This window comes from Neophocaena asiaeorientalis, unplaced genomic scaffold (assembly GCF_003031525.2).
Source record: "Neophocaena asiaeorientalis asiaeorientalis breed wild unplaced genomic scaffold, Neophocaena_asiaeorientalis_V1.1 scaffold134, whole genome shotgun sequence".
NCBI lineage: Eukaryota > Metazoa > Chordata > Mammalia > Artiodactyla > Phocoenidae > Neophocaena > Neophocaena asiaeorientalis.
The window spans coordinates 7,944,542-7,960,304 of NW_020185339.1; the positions used below are offsets into that span (position 1 = coordinate 7,944,542).

Below are 15,763 nucleotides of genomic sequence, written 5' to 3' on the forward strand. Positions count from 1 at the left end.
TAGTTACAGCATTGTGATAAACAGTAGCAGGCTTTTGGCCCGTAAGTTGGAGATATAATAGGGAGTAATGGGGTCTGTGAATATTCTGTCTAAAGAGCACAATCAGTTGTTATTCAGCACCAAGAGTTTCCATACAGGAATTTGAGTCCTGTGTTGAGAAGTTTTTCTATTTTTCAATTTTTAAATGTGCTATCCAGTTCCATGGGGCCACGGGGGGAAACACTGTGGGACACACAACATGTCTGCACATTTGGCCCATGGTCAGTTTATTATATCTGCAACTAATAACGTTTAAGATAACTTTAAACATGAGATTCTTGAAATATTTGCCTTATAGAATGGCTGTAATCCAGTGTTTGGGTATAAATGGTAAATCCTGATATTTAATGACAATGTCCTAAGTTTACAACTTCTCTAGCTTTAACTTTTACACAGGGGGATTAATTTGTGCTGGCCCTATTTTATTTCACTGCTTTTTTGTCATCATCATCATTGCATCAAAGGCTTATATGATTATTTTATGTAACTTCATCAACCACAGGATTGATTGATAACACAGGGACTGAGAAAGGCAGGTAATCTTATTATGACTTCGAGCACAAAGCTCAGCTCCCAGGGGCACAGGCCGACTACAGTGAATTAAAACGCTGTCCAAAATGATGCACACTTTGGCAGTGATATTTTGACAGTCTCAGTTTTGAATTATCTATCCAGATGTTCTCTCAGAAAAATTAGAGAAACCCCATTTCCAGTGAAAGTCCTTTGAGCATAAGCTGAAAAATGACTTAGAATAGAAACTTATACCCTTCTACAAGGTGAATTTCTTCCCTTCTTGATTTAGTCTGATGGAAGCTATTATTTGGAATTCAGGAAAAGTAGTGCGGAAACCACAAATGTCTTCTCCTGGGATGATAGATTACTACTGATGGCCATGTCCTAGAAGAATGTAATTGTTGATTTCTAGGGAATGACCTCGAGTGGCTTAGATCAGCTCTGCTCTGGGCTATAGTAAAAAGGTCCAAGTCCATTCCTTTCCTTTCTTTTCTTTCTTGATGTGTTAGTCCATTCAGGCAGCTATAAGAAAATACCATAAATCGGGTGGCTTATAAACAACAAACATTTATTTCTCACAGTTCTGGAGACTGTGAAGTCTTAAGATCAAGGCACCAGCAGATTCAGTGTCTGCGGAGGGCACATGGTAACCTCACATGAAAGGGACAGTATTGCTTCCAGTTGCAAAGTGGTATCTCCTGAGTGTCCATGTATAGGCTAGAGTGGAAATTTCTGCATAGTAATTGTGAGGTAAAGGTTCTCCCCTGGGGAGAACTAGCCCAGGGTAAGGACCTTGGGGGTCCACAAGGAACTGAGGGTTGGAGTGGGTAAGACAAAAAATTTTCAAGATCTACAAAAAGGTGGCTAGACAGAGAAAGTAGATCCAAGATTCAAGTCCAAGAGTATTAGGCACAGAGTAAATCTGGACTCCTGAATAAATTTCTGGCAACAGAAGACATATGAAGAAGGTAAAGCCAGCAGTATTCAGAGGTGAAGCTATATGCCAGGGTGGTGCTGAAAAAAAAGTGGGAATGGAGGTAGTTATTAAGGGCACCAGGACTTTTCAGGGTATGAGAGTACATAGATTGGTTCAGTCACAATATTTCTCTAAAAAGTAGAACTATAAAAAATGGAGGAAACCTGTACATGGAGGTTCATAGCAGCTTTGTTTGTAATAGCTAGAAACTGTAGTCAGTCCAGAGGTCCTTCAAAAGGTGAGTAAACAAACTGGTATATACATACCATAATGTACTACTCAGCAATAAAAAAGGGAACACATTATTAATTTACTCAAAAACTTGTATGACTCGCCAGGGAATTACCCTGAGGGAAAAATATTAAAACCCCAAAAGGTTACGATTCTATTTATATAACATTTTTGAAAGATAAAATTGTATAAATGGAGGACAGATTTGTGGTTGCTAGGGGTTAAGGACCCAGGATGAGGAGAATAGATTGGTGGATTGCATTCAAGTCAGTATCCTTCCTGGCTGTGATTTACACTATAGTTTTGCAAAATGTTACCATTGGGAAAAACTAGGAAGAGTGCACAAGGGACTCTCTGTATTATTGCTCACACCTGCATGTGAATCTATATTTACTGCAATGAAAATTTCAGGTAAAAAGTTAGAGAGGGGCTTCCTTGGTGGCACAGTGGTTGAGAGTCCACCTGCCGATGCAGGGGACATGGGTTCGTGCCCCGGTCCGGGAAGATCCCACATGCCACGGAGCGGCTGGGCCTGTGAGCCATGGCCACTGAGCCTGCGTGTCCGGAGCCTGTGCTCCGCAGCGAGAGAGGCCACAGCGGTGAGAGGCCCGCGTACCGCAAAAAAAAAAAGTTAGAGAGTCATGTAATAAAATGACTTGTCAAACCTGAAAGCAATTCAATCTAGCTTGATCTAACATACATAATATTGGATGTCTGTCAAGTGATGGTTGCTGAGGTGATGATGAGGGAATGCAAAGGGCTTACTCAAGGGTTTTCCCAGCCAGAGAGGACGCTCTGAAATCCACCTGATTTCACTAAGGCTTTCCTTAGGAAGACAATAATGGACTCCTCCATCATGTTTTGGAATTAATGAAGAATTGAGTGAATATGTGACAGTCCTGGAGACATATACAGTGATTCCCACCAAATTGGCTAAAACTCTAGGTCTAACAGAACTGATGTCACGAGGTACATTTGGAAGGGATGGGTAGCAGTACAGATTCCTCAGAAGAGTTTTTGATCTCTTAGGAATGTATGGAGGTTGGAGACTGAAGGAGACTTCTAAGAGATCCATGGCCACACTGAGCCAAGTTGAGGTTCATGGAGTTCTCTAGAACACAGAGACCCCTAGAGGCCTCATGCTTTCATCTACTGTCAAGCTGAAACCATAAATTACTTGTACAACTTCCAGATATCTACTCTGTTAGTATATGGAAGAGTTTGGATAGGTTGAGTCACATTATTTCCATCTTTTCCTGGGCAAACTGTCAGACTGCATTTCTGAGCTCCCTTAGAAGTCAGATGTAAACACATGCCTGAGTTTTGTCAATTGGAAATTCCAAGTGGACACTGACACTGAGTTCAGGACATGCCACCTCGAAATATACCACTTTGGTATATTGATTATTTTGAGCTGTAGACACTGGAAAAACAGTAAATATAAGGAGGGGCTTTCTCTGAACTCCCCTTATCTACCTGAAGATGGAACCTCCAAAGGTAACTCAACTGTCATAGATCCCCTCCCCAGGAGTTTCATCAACCAGGGAAAATTGACTGTTATCACCGAAAATACTAGAAGTCAACACCACCCCCAAACTCTGTCACCAACTATCCTACCTCCCATCTATTCTTCTAAGAATTTATCTTTTCTAAAAATCATTTATTCTCCCATAAGAGGCCTAGATTCCTCCTCCTCTTTCCCCATTAGAGTGGTAATTAAGCCTGAATTCTAAGCTACCTTGGAGAGTTACTCATTTTCTCCTGGGTATCTCCCATGTATACATGAGGTATACATATTAATAAACTTCTTTGGTTTTTCTCTTGTTAATCTCCCTTTTACTCCAGGGATCTTGGCTAAAAACTTCTCCCCTATAATTGTTAGAATGATATGTAAAAAGAACAGTATACAAAATTGTTTTTCCCAAATCATCTCAAATGTGTTTTTAGAAAAGTGGGGGAACGTTTGCCACAATGTTAAAAACTGAGAGAATAAGTTCACTGAAACTAAGTATCCCTTCACCTAGATCCAATTCTGCCCCACACTTTGGAGGCCTCTTTATTCCTCCAGGCTCACTCCTCACCAAGAGGAGTGTTCTAGGTCAAAAGGCACCCCATCTGGAGCTCATCTCCCACCCCCAGCCCCTCACTTTTATTCCATATGCTTCAGGTATCCTAGACCCTGAAATTCCTCCTACTTTCATTTATTTTGGGATCTGCTTTCCTGATGTTAGGTCACATCCACTATGCACACCCCTTGGGCCAAGAAACAGCTGTCTGTGGGAGTGAGGAGCTGTGACGTGGATATATAGGGAGGAAAAAGTAGTTTCCTGTTACCCTTCTAAGTCCTTGGCTAGGACCCCCACAACAAAAGACAGATTAATAAGAGAAAATAAAACAAATGTATTAATAAGTATACTTCATGTATACATGGGAGGTACCCAGGGAAAAATGAATAATCCAAAGATTTAGTTAGAACTTGAATTTATATAGTATCTTAGCAAAGGAACGATAAATTTTTATAGAAGTGATGAGATAAAGGAAAAGGACCTTGAGTCTCTAGGGACAGCAAATAATGGGAAGGCAACTATATAGGAAACTAACGACAGATAAAAGCTGGTTAGTAAAGTTTGTTATGTAGATTCCTGTGGTGCCATCTCCAGGTATAAAAGATCTAAAGTTATCTCTGGTGATTAACTTCTGTTCTTCCTGGTAGAGAGGGGAAGAGGGACACCTTTGAAAATGTATGTCCTGCTTTTAGGCAAATAGAGGAAGGGTAGGGAGCTTATTTTCTATCTGCTTCTTCTCAATTGCCTTCAGCTCAAAATAATCCTTATGCCAACGTGGCAAACTTTGGGGGTGGCATATTATGCCACCTCACAGATGGTGCTTGAATGCATGAACTGAGGTGTCACACATGCATATGCATAAGGTCCCTTATGGTGCAAGATGGACCTGGGGTGTGGGGGGAAGGGAAGGGGACTGGCTGCAGCCCAGGAGACTAGGTGTTGGCTCTCCTTACAGTGCCATGCTCTAACTTGTAGGAGTTTGTGAATTCTAAATCTGAACTTGGCTTCTAGGTCATTATGAAGACATACTGGTAAAGTAAAAGATAGAACGTATTTTATTACTTGTGAGTTTGCCTTATAACTTTAAATATCTGGGCACATGGTATAGGAGTCTCCATTTGCACCCAGACCATGCAGGGAGATGAAGAGATCTGCTTAAATATGCACATTATCAACATTTTGCCACATTGGCTTGCCTGCCCTCCTCCCCCCCTTCCTTCCTTCCTTCCTTCCTCTCTTTCTTTCGTTTCTATCATCTATCTATTTTTCTATCTGTATCAATGTGCTTTTTTTTTTTAATGCTGAACCGTGCCCCATAGTGTTAACAGAAGCTGGTGACTAACAGGATTTTTTTTTTTTTAATATTTTTTTCCCATGCTGAGGGTTCTTTTTTTTTAAATTTTATTTATTTATTTTTGGCTGCATTGGGTCTTCGTTGCTGCATGCGGGCTTTCTCTAATTGCAGCAAGCGGGGACTACTCTTCGTTGTGGTGCACGGGCTTCTCATTGCGATAGCTTCTCTTGTTGCGGAGCGCAGGCTCTAGGCGCGTGGGCTTCAGTAGTTGCAGCACGCGGGCTCAGTAGTTGTGGGACGCAGGCTTAGTTGCTCCGTGGCATGTGGGATCTTCCTGGACCAGGGATTGAACCTGTGTCCCTTGCATTGGCAGGTGAATTCTTAACCACTGCATCACCAGGAAGTCCCTATTGAGGCATTTTGCATGGCGTTTTTTGTTTCTTTGGTTTTTTTTGGCCACACGGTGTGGCATGAGGGATTTTAGTTCCCCAACCAGGGGTGGGACCTGTGCCCCCTGAAGTGGAAGTGTGGAGTCTTAACCAGTGGACTGCCAGGGAAGTCCCATTATGCATGTCTTTTTTTCCATTTGTCTAGTTATTCTGTTTTGTTGTAGTTTATAAAATGTGAGTTCATGATGGATTGAGAAAAGAAAAACTGGTTCTTCACCTCAGATAGTCTGAGAAGCACTGTCCTTAAAACAGTGTTTGGCAGGAGTGTGTGTATGTGTGCATTTGCAGGGTGAAGGTGTCGGGGAGGAAGACATTTTCCTTCTTCCCTACTACGTTCTTCTGGCTGGTCTAAGAATTAAACTGACATGAGACAGATTAACAGGAGAAAATTGAACAAAGTTTAACAACATGTGTACATGCGAGAGACCCAGGAAAACTGAGTAACTCCCCCAAATGGCTGAAGGCCTCACCGTAAATACCACCTTCAGCTAAGGACAAAAGATGTTGAGGGCGGGGAGAGTCAGTTACCAGGAAGTTACCAGGAAAAGCACAGTGAACAAGAATGATTATGATACAGCTTTAAGTCCTGCCTTTTACCCTTTTCCACTGATAAGAGTTTCTAGAGCTTTCCTCTTCCACATACAAAGAGGGAGACACACTTACAAATAGAGACTTCCCTTACAAATGTAAATATTTCTTACAGAAGGGCAACTCCTACTTTGTTTTCAGAACACTTCACACGCCTACTATTTCTCAGAAAATAACCACCTTAAAACAGTTAATATGCCAAAGAGATATATTTTAGGGTGGCAAATTCTGATCCCCTACAAAGGGAGGGATAAAGTCATTGGTTTTTTGGTTTGGTGCTTTTTTCCAATCTAGGAGTCAATCAAGAATCACCCTGTCAAAACAAATTTATGGGTACCAGGCGATGGTGGGGAAGGGATAAATTGGGAGATTGGGATTGACATATACACAGTATATGTCAATATACTATATATGTCTATATATTAAATAGATAACTAATAAGAACCTGCTGTACAGCACAGGGAACTCTACAGTACTCTGTAATGGCCTATATGGGAAAAGAATCTAAAAAAAAAGAGTGGATATATGTATATGGATAACTGATTCCGTTTGCTGTACACCTGAAACTAACACAACATTGTAAACCAACTATACTTCAATAAAAATTAAAAAGAAAAAAAAAAAAAAAGAATCACCCTGTCGACTGAAAGCAAAGGTACAACCTAAAAGTTGAGATTTGTGTTTTATTCGGCAAAATTTCTAGGGACTCAAGCCTGGAAGGCAGCCTGTCAGGTAGTTCTGAGGGACAGCTCTGAAGAGGTAAGGGCGGAGCCAGGGTATATAGGAGTTTCTGTCCCAGAAACCAGGTAATCAGAACATCAAAAGATTACTGTTAGTTAAAGAAAACCAGACATCTCAAGTTAATGAATTTGGCACTTCTCTGTGTATGGGAAGATGCAAGAGTCTGGGCTCACTGAAATCATTCCTTTGATATGCACTTTAGGTATCTAGGGCCAGTATCCTGTTTTTCTCCATCCTGAATCCCCATCAGGGTGCATAGCTGGGGCAGCTGCAGTGCTGCCCCACATCCTTTGTTTACTGATATGGCAGGCAACATTCCACAACCCATAACATTTTTTTTCATGTTGTATGGTAATAAAGTTATGAAAACACGAAGAAAGTCTTCCTGTTACATAGAGGTCAAATTAGACTGCTTGGTGTAATTGGTGGAAATGTTAAAACACTAAACACATTTTATGGAAATAGTCTCCAAAATTCTAAGGGAGTGAGGAGAATAAATGCCTACGGCCTTCCAGCTTTAATTTCACAGTTTTTTCCAAGACTGTTATTCCTTAATGATATGCACCTGCTTTTCCTTCTGTAGGCTTCTGCTATGATTTTATATTTATCCTAAAATTTAGGTAGAATAAAAGCTATGTCAGATGAGGGAATTTTTAAAACAAGTAAAAGTTTGCTCGCTGTGCTCACGTTTTTAATAAATGAATTTGCACTTTGCACATTTGCAAATCCTTGCACTCTTAAACACTGATTTCTTCACCTCTCTCGGGCATACTTTTTCCATGTCCTCACATGCAGCAGCGAAACATAGGTGTTTGTGAAATGCAGTCATTTCCTGAAAGCTCATTCTTTTTTGTGGCAATAAACTGTAATGTCACAGCATCTGTCTTACAAGATTTCATTTAAGAATAAAAATGTTCTTAACAAGAAATGTAAGCAGATAGGGTTGGGGGGGGCCCTGTGTTACTGATCTCAGGTTCAGCTGCTTGCCACTCGAAAGCCAATATTTGAGAGACAAGGGTTGGTTGGAAAGGAAAGCTTCCTTTATTCAGGAGGCCAGTAACCTGGGGAGAAGGTGGACTGGCATCTAAGAACCAACTCTGAAGATTCTACTTGACCATGAGAGTTTATAAAGGGAGGAAGGGGAAGCTAATCACAGTTAATCGTATGGGGAGGGGGTCAGAGTCTTTGTTATCTTCCACTGTGTGCAGACTTTCTTCTGATTGGTTGGTGGTGAGGTAACAGGGTGGTGCTCCAGGATTCCTGTGCTCTGCCTGAAGTTACCATCCTCCACCTGGGTGGGGGCCTTATTTCGGGCAGAAGAACTCAAAGATACCGTTATGTACATCCCTTGAGGAGGAACCAGGACCCTGCTTCATCACTGCGCTGTTGCTTCTTGATTGCTCATCCTTGTTACCTGCATTCCCTCACTTTTCTCAGAGCAACTGTTTGAATCGTTGAGCCCTTTGGGACTCAGGAAGGGACTAGGAGGCTGAAGCCTCTTTCTTACAAATAAGAGATGGGGGACATGCAAAGGATTGGTACCTGGGAGGGCCCCACAGGGTCCTGCTTGGTTTCACCCAGAGAAGGAGAACCAGGTTTGGCCTAAGCTATTCTGTGTTCTAAGCCTGGCCACAGTGCTTGCCCTTGAATCTGTCTCAGTAATTAATGACCTTAAGGGCAGTAAGGGAGTGCAGGAACAAAGGAAAAGTAGTCAGCTAACAATACTTCAGCTTCTAAACAGAGTCCTAGTTCTTCCTTCAGGGATATATAATCTGATACATACCTTTTAAGTTCTGCAGGAACTAAGGTCCCCACCCAGGTGGAGGATGGTAACTACATGCTAAGACCCCAGACTGGTCAGAACCTAAGGAATGATGATGTTGACCTTTTCTGACCCTCGTGAATTCAATCAACTGGGGCTTGGACTCTGGCAACCTTTGCCCCAATTCTATACTGAATTATCTTCTGCTCAAGCCCCTTCATGAATATGCATACACCTCCCAACCCCCTTCATGAATATGCATGTTCCCTTAGCGTAAAACTTCCCCAGTTTTGCTGTTCAAGGAGACACTGCTTTGGGAAAGACCCCCAGTGTTCTCCTTACTTGCTGTAAGTGATAAATCCTTCCTTTCCTGCTCTTCCGCTTGGTTGTGTCTTTTGTCTCGACACCCACCAAGAGGCGAATCCAGTTTTCAGGCAACAGGAACACATTGAAAACAGACAGACATTGGGTATTAGAGATCAATACTCCTAGGTATTTATTTGGGGTCGCCAGTATATTTTTATTTGGACCCAAGAGTCCATTGGAAGACTGGCATTTTTTTGAATATTTATGAAAAAAATAAGAAGCAAAAAGACCTTTTCAAACAAAAATCTTGACTCCTTAAAGATTATTAAAAATGATTTGCTTTATGTTATTTTATTTTTGGCCACACCACGCAGCATGTGGGATCTTTGTTCCCCAACCAGGGTTTGAACCTGTGCCCGCTGCATTGGAAGTGGGGAGTATTAACCACTGGACCGCCAGGGAAATCCTTGATTTGCTTTATTTTAAAGATACAAGTAATTGAGGATCAGAAGGATAATGTTGTCTGTGTAGTGTATATATGGAAATAATAAATAATAAATTTCTGTATATATGCAACACACTACATAGATGAATCTCTATGCATGTAAGTCAATGCTATTCAAAGTGTGGGCCGTGGCCAGTTACCAAATAGCAAAGTATTTGTTACCAGTTGTTGAAATAAATGTCTAGACACAAGATGGAGCCGCCTCTGCCCTGGTTGTCACGTCAGCAAACCAAGACTTAGATAACTTTCATGTCCCTGTAAATGCTCTTCCTCATCAGAAATGCAGGATATCCAGTCAGCCAACCCCAAACGCTAAGCCAAATCTGGGTTCCATACTTATTTCCTTGCTCCTTCTTACCCCAGATGAGGTTGACTGTGTGGCTTCAGCCATCAGATATTTTCTATTTTTTTTCTTGTTCTTTATTTCCTATCTTATAAAAACATCCTGCCTTCCACCCTGTTTTGCAGTTCTCCAAGGGGAGACCGTCTGCTTCATGAAGTGTTAAATAAAGGATGTTTGTAACACCTAAATTGTCTTCTTTAATCATTTTTAAACACAATCCATAAGGAAGTAAGTATTGCATTGAGAGCGAGCATTTAGAAACTTTTAAAGCAATACGTCAGAGTAATTTTATATATTCTGAAACTAAGAATAGAAAACTTGGCTTGTATTTTGTGTGTCTTTTTATTCCATTTTACTAGATATTCTTTTTTGTTGTGGTTTATAAAAGTGTGAGTTCACGATGGATTGGGAAAAGAAAAACTGGTTCTTCACTCAGATGATTTGAGGAGCACTGTCCTGAAAATGGTGTTTGGCAGGAGTGTGGAGTGTGTGTGTGTGTGTGTGTGTGTATGTGTGTGTGTATAAGATTAAAGGGAAAGAGAGGTGAATCAGAAAGTCATTCGATCAAATAAAATATCATTTGTGAAAGACTTGGGGGTTATTTTTTTCCACTATATGTTACCATAGAGTTTGCAGACTCCATCTTAACAGGGGAGCTGAATACACAGGAAACACTTTCAGGAGCATTAACTTGTACGTCCAAACAAGAGGTTTGAGCCCTGCAACTGGCTGAGTTTGTGGACAGGATCCTTCCTCATCTGGTGAGCAGCATTCTTGGGTTCTGAGTCCCATCTCTATAATTAGGAAACTAGCCATCCCAAGCAGAGAGGCCTTGGACTCCAGGGCTGCATCCCTAGGGACTCCCGATTGATGGCTGCCCTCCAGCACTAAGTTGGACTGTCAGGTGCATTTTCTTTATTCCTTTTTCTTTTAAATCGAATGCAGGGATCACAGAATAACAGCTTCTGGAGGATAGACAAAATGGTTTTGCTCAACAGAATGTAAAGAGTATTTACAGGAAAATGTTGCTATTCCATGTACAAGTGAATAAACACATAATGAATGCTTTTATTAGTATAACTGTAAGCAGCACAGAAAGATTCTCGGAGTTGAAAGAGCATTAAAAATCATTTAACCCAAAGATGAGGAAATGCCTGCTGAGAAGTAGTCGCCAGTCTCTGCTTCGGAAATACAAGTACATCAGTGAGTGTCCTAGCAGGAAAGAGATGGCAGACTCCAACTGGGTCACTAGAAAGTGGTGATTTGCAAAACTGTGGGCAGGCTTCATGGAAACCATAAGGAATAGTGCAGCACTTCCAAACCAGCAATATCAGGGGGCCCCTACCTTCCCTGTGCCTGAGGCGTCCACAGAGGCCATGGTTCTTGGAACTCTGAGACGATAGCTGTCTTAGTCTGCTGGGGCTGCTATAACAAAATACCATAGACTGGGTGGTTTAAACAACAGACATTTGTTTCCTACTGTTCTGGAGGCTGGGAAGTCCAAGATCAAGGTGCTGGCAGATTAGGTTCTGGTAAGGGCTTGATTCCTGACTTGCATACAGCTGCCTTCTCACTGTGTCCTCACACGGCAGAGATCGGGAGAGCAAGCTCTGGTCTCTCTTCCTTTTCTTATAAGGAAGATAATTCCATCAAGGGCACTCCACCTTCATGACCTCATCTAAACATAATTACTCCCTACGGGCACCACTTCCAAATACCATCACTTTGGGGGTTAGGGCTTCAATAAACGAATTTGGGGGGAACACAGATATTTAGTCCAAAACAGCAGCAAATGGGAAGGGCTGCCTAATAGGGGCCTATCACCTTCAATAGAGGGATTAAGACAATCCATGGCAATATGACATAAAGGGAACCAGGGGAATAAGGACCCCGATCTCACTTTCCACAGCTCTCCTATTGGCCAAACCCACCAAGAAGCAGGAGGATAAGGTGTCTAGTTGATCTGGTTCATATCAGTCAGCCTCTCTTACCACAGAGCAAGGAGGGTAAGGATCTGGAGAGGCAAACAGAAAATATACAGCCATCCTCTCAGACTACACATTTCCCTGGAATGACTAAATACAATAATGTATTTAAGGCTCTTTGTGTACTGACAACAATGCTACAGAAACTTAACAAATGCTAATGTGCCGGGTGTAAATTTGATAGTCCCAGACTTACTACTCAGCTGTGTACAGATTCAGGTTTTACAAAAAATGCTTAAAAACTGAGTTTGGATCTAAAGTCCCCAATTTCTGTTTAGCAGATTGCAAAAACAGAGTCTTACTAAATCATTATAACTCAGTCGTTTTTTTTTTTTGTTTTTTTTTTTTGCTGTACGCGGGCCTCTCACTGCTGTGGCCTCTCCTGTTGCGGAGCACAGGCTCCGGACTCGCAGACCCAGCGGCCATGGCTCACGGGCCCAGCCTCTCCGCGGCATGTGGGATCTTCCCAGACCGGGGCACGAACCCGTGTGCCCTGCACCGGCAGGCGGACTCTCAACCACTGCGCCACCAGGGAAGCCCAGTCATTTTTGAAAAATTGATTTTCTTTAGATAAATAGCCACATTCAGGGTTTTCCTTTCCACTTTCTTCTCCATTTCTCCCCTTCTCTCCAGGCCTGATCTAAATTTCTGGAAGGGTCTTACGAATGATCTAGGTATTGGTAGTGTATGGCTCGCTGTCATCCTATGTCCTCCGAGATATTATCATCTATTCTTCCCAGTTCTGTGGTTTCTGCCATGCACTTATGCTCTGAGTCTTCCGGGCTTTATCCTTAATACAGGCACACCTCAAAGATATTGCAGGTTTGGGTCCAGACGACCACAATAAAGCTAATACTGCAATAAAGTGAGGCACACAAATTTTTTGGTTTCTGACTGCATATAAAAGTTATGTTTACACTATACTGTAGCCTCTTAGGTGTGCAATAACATTAAGTCTAAATAATGTGCATACCTTAATCTTAAAATACTTTATCGCTAAAGAAACCTAATCATCATGTGAGCCTTCAGAGGGTCGTAATCTTTTTGCAATAGTAACATCAAAGATCACTGATCACAGATCACTATAATAAATACAGCAATAATGAAAAAGTTTGAAATATTGTGAGAATTACCAAAATGTGACACAGAGACACGAAGTGAGCAAATGCTGTTGGAAAAGTTGTACCAATAAACTTGCTCATCTCGGGGTTGTCAACAAACTTTCGATTTGTAAAAATCACAGTATCTGCGAAGTGCAGTAAAATGAGGTATTCCTGTACTTACAATCAAGCTTTAGAATTAAAAATAAAACCAAATATCTTTCAGCCTCACTTGCCCCCTTAGCTAGATAACCACGCGCAATAAATTATCTGTGCAATCACACACAGCAGTCTTCACAACCAGGTGTTAAAGTGTGTTATTAAGAGTCAAATGTCATAGAGTTCGGTCTGAAGTAACGGAATTAAATATCAGAGGTAATGTTTAAGAAAGACAGACAGAAAACTATGATCCTATTTATTATAAAACTTATTTTTTGGCTGCTTCATATTTATTAGGAAGTGAATAAGACTGACTGCCCAATAGCCACACATGGGTGATGTTTGACCTACCTTGTCAGGGGAGACTTTAATTTTCATGGATGTGTAAGTTTGAGGTTTGGCTCTACATTGAGTTTCTGCTTCCAGATAATAACTCTTTTCAGCCTCACTGACAAGAAAATGGAGTAAGTCTGCTGCTGGAAACTCTGGGGTTTAGTTTGGTAAGATGCCGCAAGGGAATAAAGGAATAAAACCAATTATAATTTTATTTTCTAATGTATTATGGAAGGACATTTGCACAGCTCCAAATGCTCTGAATACTGGAATTTTGACATTCTGAAACAAGATAAATACGGTCTGCAGACTGTGCCAGTATCCAAACTGGGAAAGTATGGTGCCAGTTCTAGGCTTGAAGGTTGTCACCTAAATCCGACTAATGACCAAAGAATGTGGAACCATGGCAGTCAAGAGGATTGAGTTAATCTATGTCAGCTGTTTGTGGTTTGGTCCTTTGTGGTTAGTTCTGAACAGATGAGAGCCTAAAGTGTAATTTCTTTGTCTCTGTTACCATTTATGCATCCAAAAGAAAAAGAAAAATAATGAACATTCTGTCCTCCATATAAACACCTAGAGAGTCCAGTAGTAACTAATGCAAGATTCTAACTTGCTGAGGGCTCTGTTAAATTATATAAAACACCAAGTATTTACATACATCTTCATTGCTAGGACAAAATGTATCTCAAAGTATTACTGTTGTCATGTCTTTTTTTTTAAATTTTATTTACTAATTTTTATTTTTTTCTGGAACTAATTTATTTACATGTTTTTTAACATCTTTATTGCAGTACAGTCGCTTTACAATGGCGTGTTAGTTTCTGCTTTATAACAAAGTGAATCAGCTATACATATACATATATCCCCATATCTCTTCCCTCTTGTGCCTCCCTCCCTCCCTCCCGCCCTCCCTATTCCACCCCTCTAGGTGGTCACAAAGCACACTTTATTCTTTTTGTTGCCATGGTAAATGGGAGTGTTTCCTTAATTCCTCTTTCATATTTTTCATCATTAGTGTATAGGAATCCAAGAGATTTCTCGGCATTAATTTTGTATCCTGCTACTTTACCAAATTCATTAATTGGCTCTAGTAGTTTTCTGGTAGCATCTTTAGGATATTCTATGAATAGTATCATGTCATCTGCAAACAATGGCAGCTTTACTTCTTCTTTTCCAATTTGGATTCTTTTTATATGTTTTTCTTCTCTGATTGCTGTGGCTAAAACTTCCAAAACTATGTTGAGTAATAGTGGTGAAAGTGGAAAACCTTGTCTTGTTCCTGATCTTAGAGGAAATGGCTTCAGTTTTTTACCATTGAGGACGATGCTAGCTGTGGGTTTGTCATATATGGCCTTCATTATGTTGAGGAAGGTTCCCTCTATGCCTACTTTCTGGAGGGTTTTTATCATAAATGGGTGTTGAATTTTGTCAAAAGCTATTTCTGCATCTATTGAGATGATCATATGGTTTTTCTCCTTCAATTTGTTAATATGGTGTATCACATTGATTGATTTGCATATATTGAAGAATCCTGGCATTCCTAGGATAAACCACAGTTGATCATGGTGTATAATCCTTTCAATGTGCCATTGGATTCTGTTTGCTAGTATTCTGTTGAGGATTTTTATGTCTGTGTTCATCAGTGATATTGGCCTGTAGTTTTCTTTCTTTGTGACATCTTTGTCTGGTTTTGGTATCAGGGTGATGATGGCCTCGTAGAATGAGTTTGGAGTGTTCCTCCCTCTGCTATATTTTGGAATAGTTTGAGAAGAATAGGTATTTGCTCTCTTCTAAATGTTTGATAGAATTTGCATGTGAAGCCATCTGGTCCTGGACTTTTGTTTGTTGGAAGATTTTTAATCACAGTCCCAATTTCAGTGCTTGTGATTGGTCTGTTTATATTTTCTATTTCTTCCTGGTTGAGTCTTGGAAGGTTGTGCTTTTCTAAGAATTTGTCCATTTTTTCCAGGTTGTCCATTTTATTGGCCTAGAGTTGCTTGTAGTAATCTCTCATGATCCTTTGTATTTCTGCAGTGTCAGTTGTTACTTCTCCTTTTTCATTTCTAACTCTATTGATATGAGTCTTCTCCCTTTTTTTCTTGATGAGTCTGGCTAATGGTTTATCAATTTTGTTTATCTTCTCAAAGAACCAGCTTTTAGTTTTATTGATCTTTGCTATTGTTTCCATTTCTTTTTCATTTACTTCTGATCTGATCTTTGTTATTTCTTTCCTTCTGCTGACTTCGGGTTTTTTTGTTCTTCTTTCTCTAACTGCTTTAGGTGTAAGGTTAGGTTGTTTATTTGAGATGTTTCTTGTTTCTTAAGGTAGGATTGTATTGCTATAAACTTCCCTCTTAGAACTGCTTTTGCTGC

At 40.6% G+C, this 15,763-nt stretch overlaps 1 protein-coding gene across 1 annotated transcript in view; it reads left to right on the top strand.

Annotated features, from left to right (window-relative positions):
• Nucleotides 1-9,982, top strand: part of BBS10 (Bardet-Biedl syndrome 10) — a 69,215-nt gene extending 59,233 nt beyond the window's left edge. The window contains exon 4 of the transcript XR_003002071.1: nucleotides 9,939-9,982. The gene's annotated coding sequence lies outside the window, so the exon portion shown is untranslated. The remainder of the gene's footprint in view (nucleotides 1-9,938) is intronic.
• The last annotated feature ends 5,781 nt before the right edge of the window (nucleotides 9,983-15,763 follow it).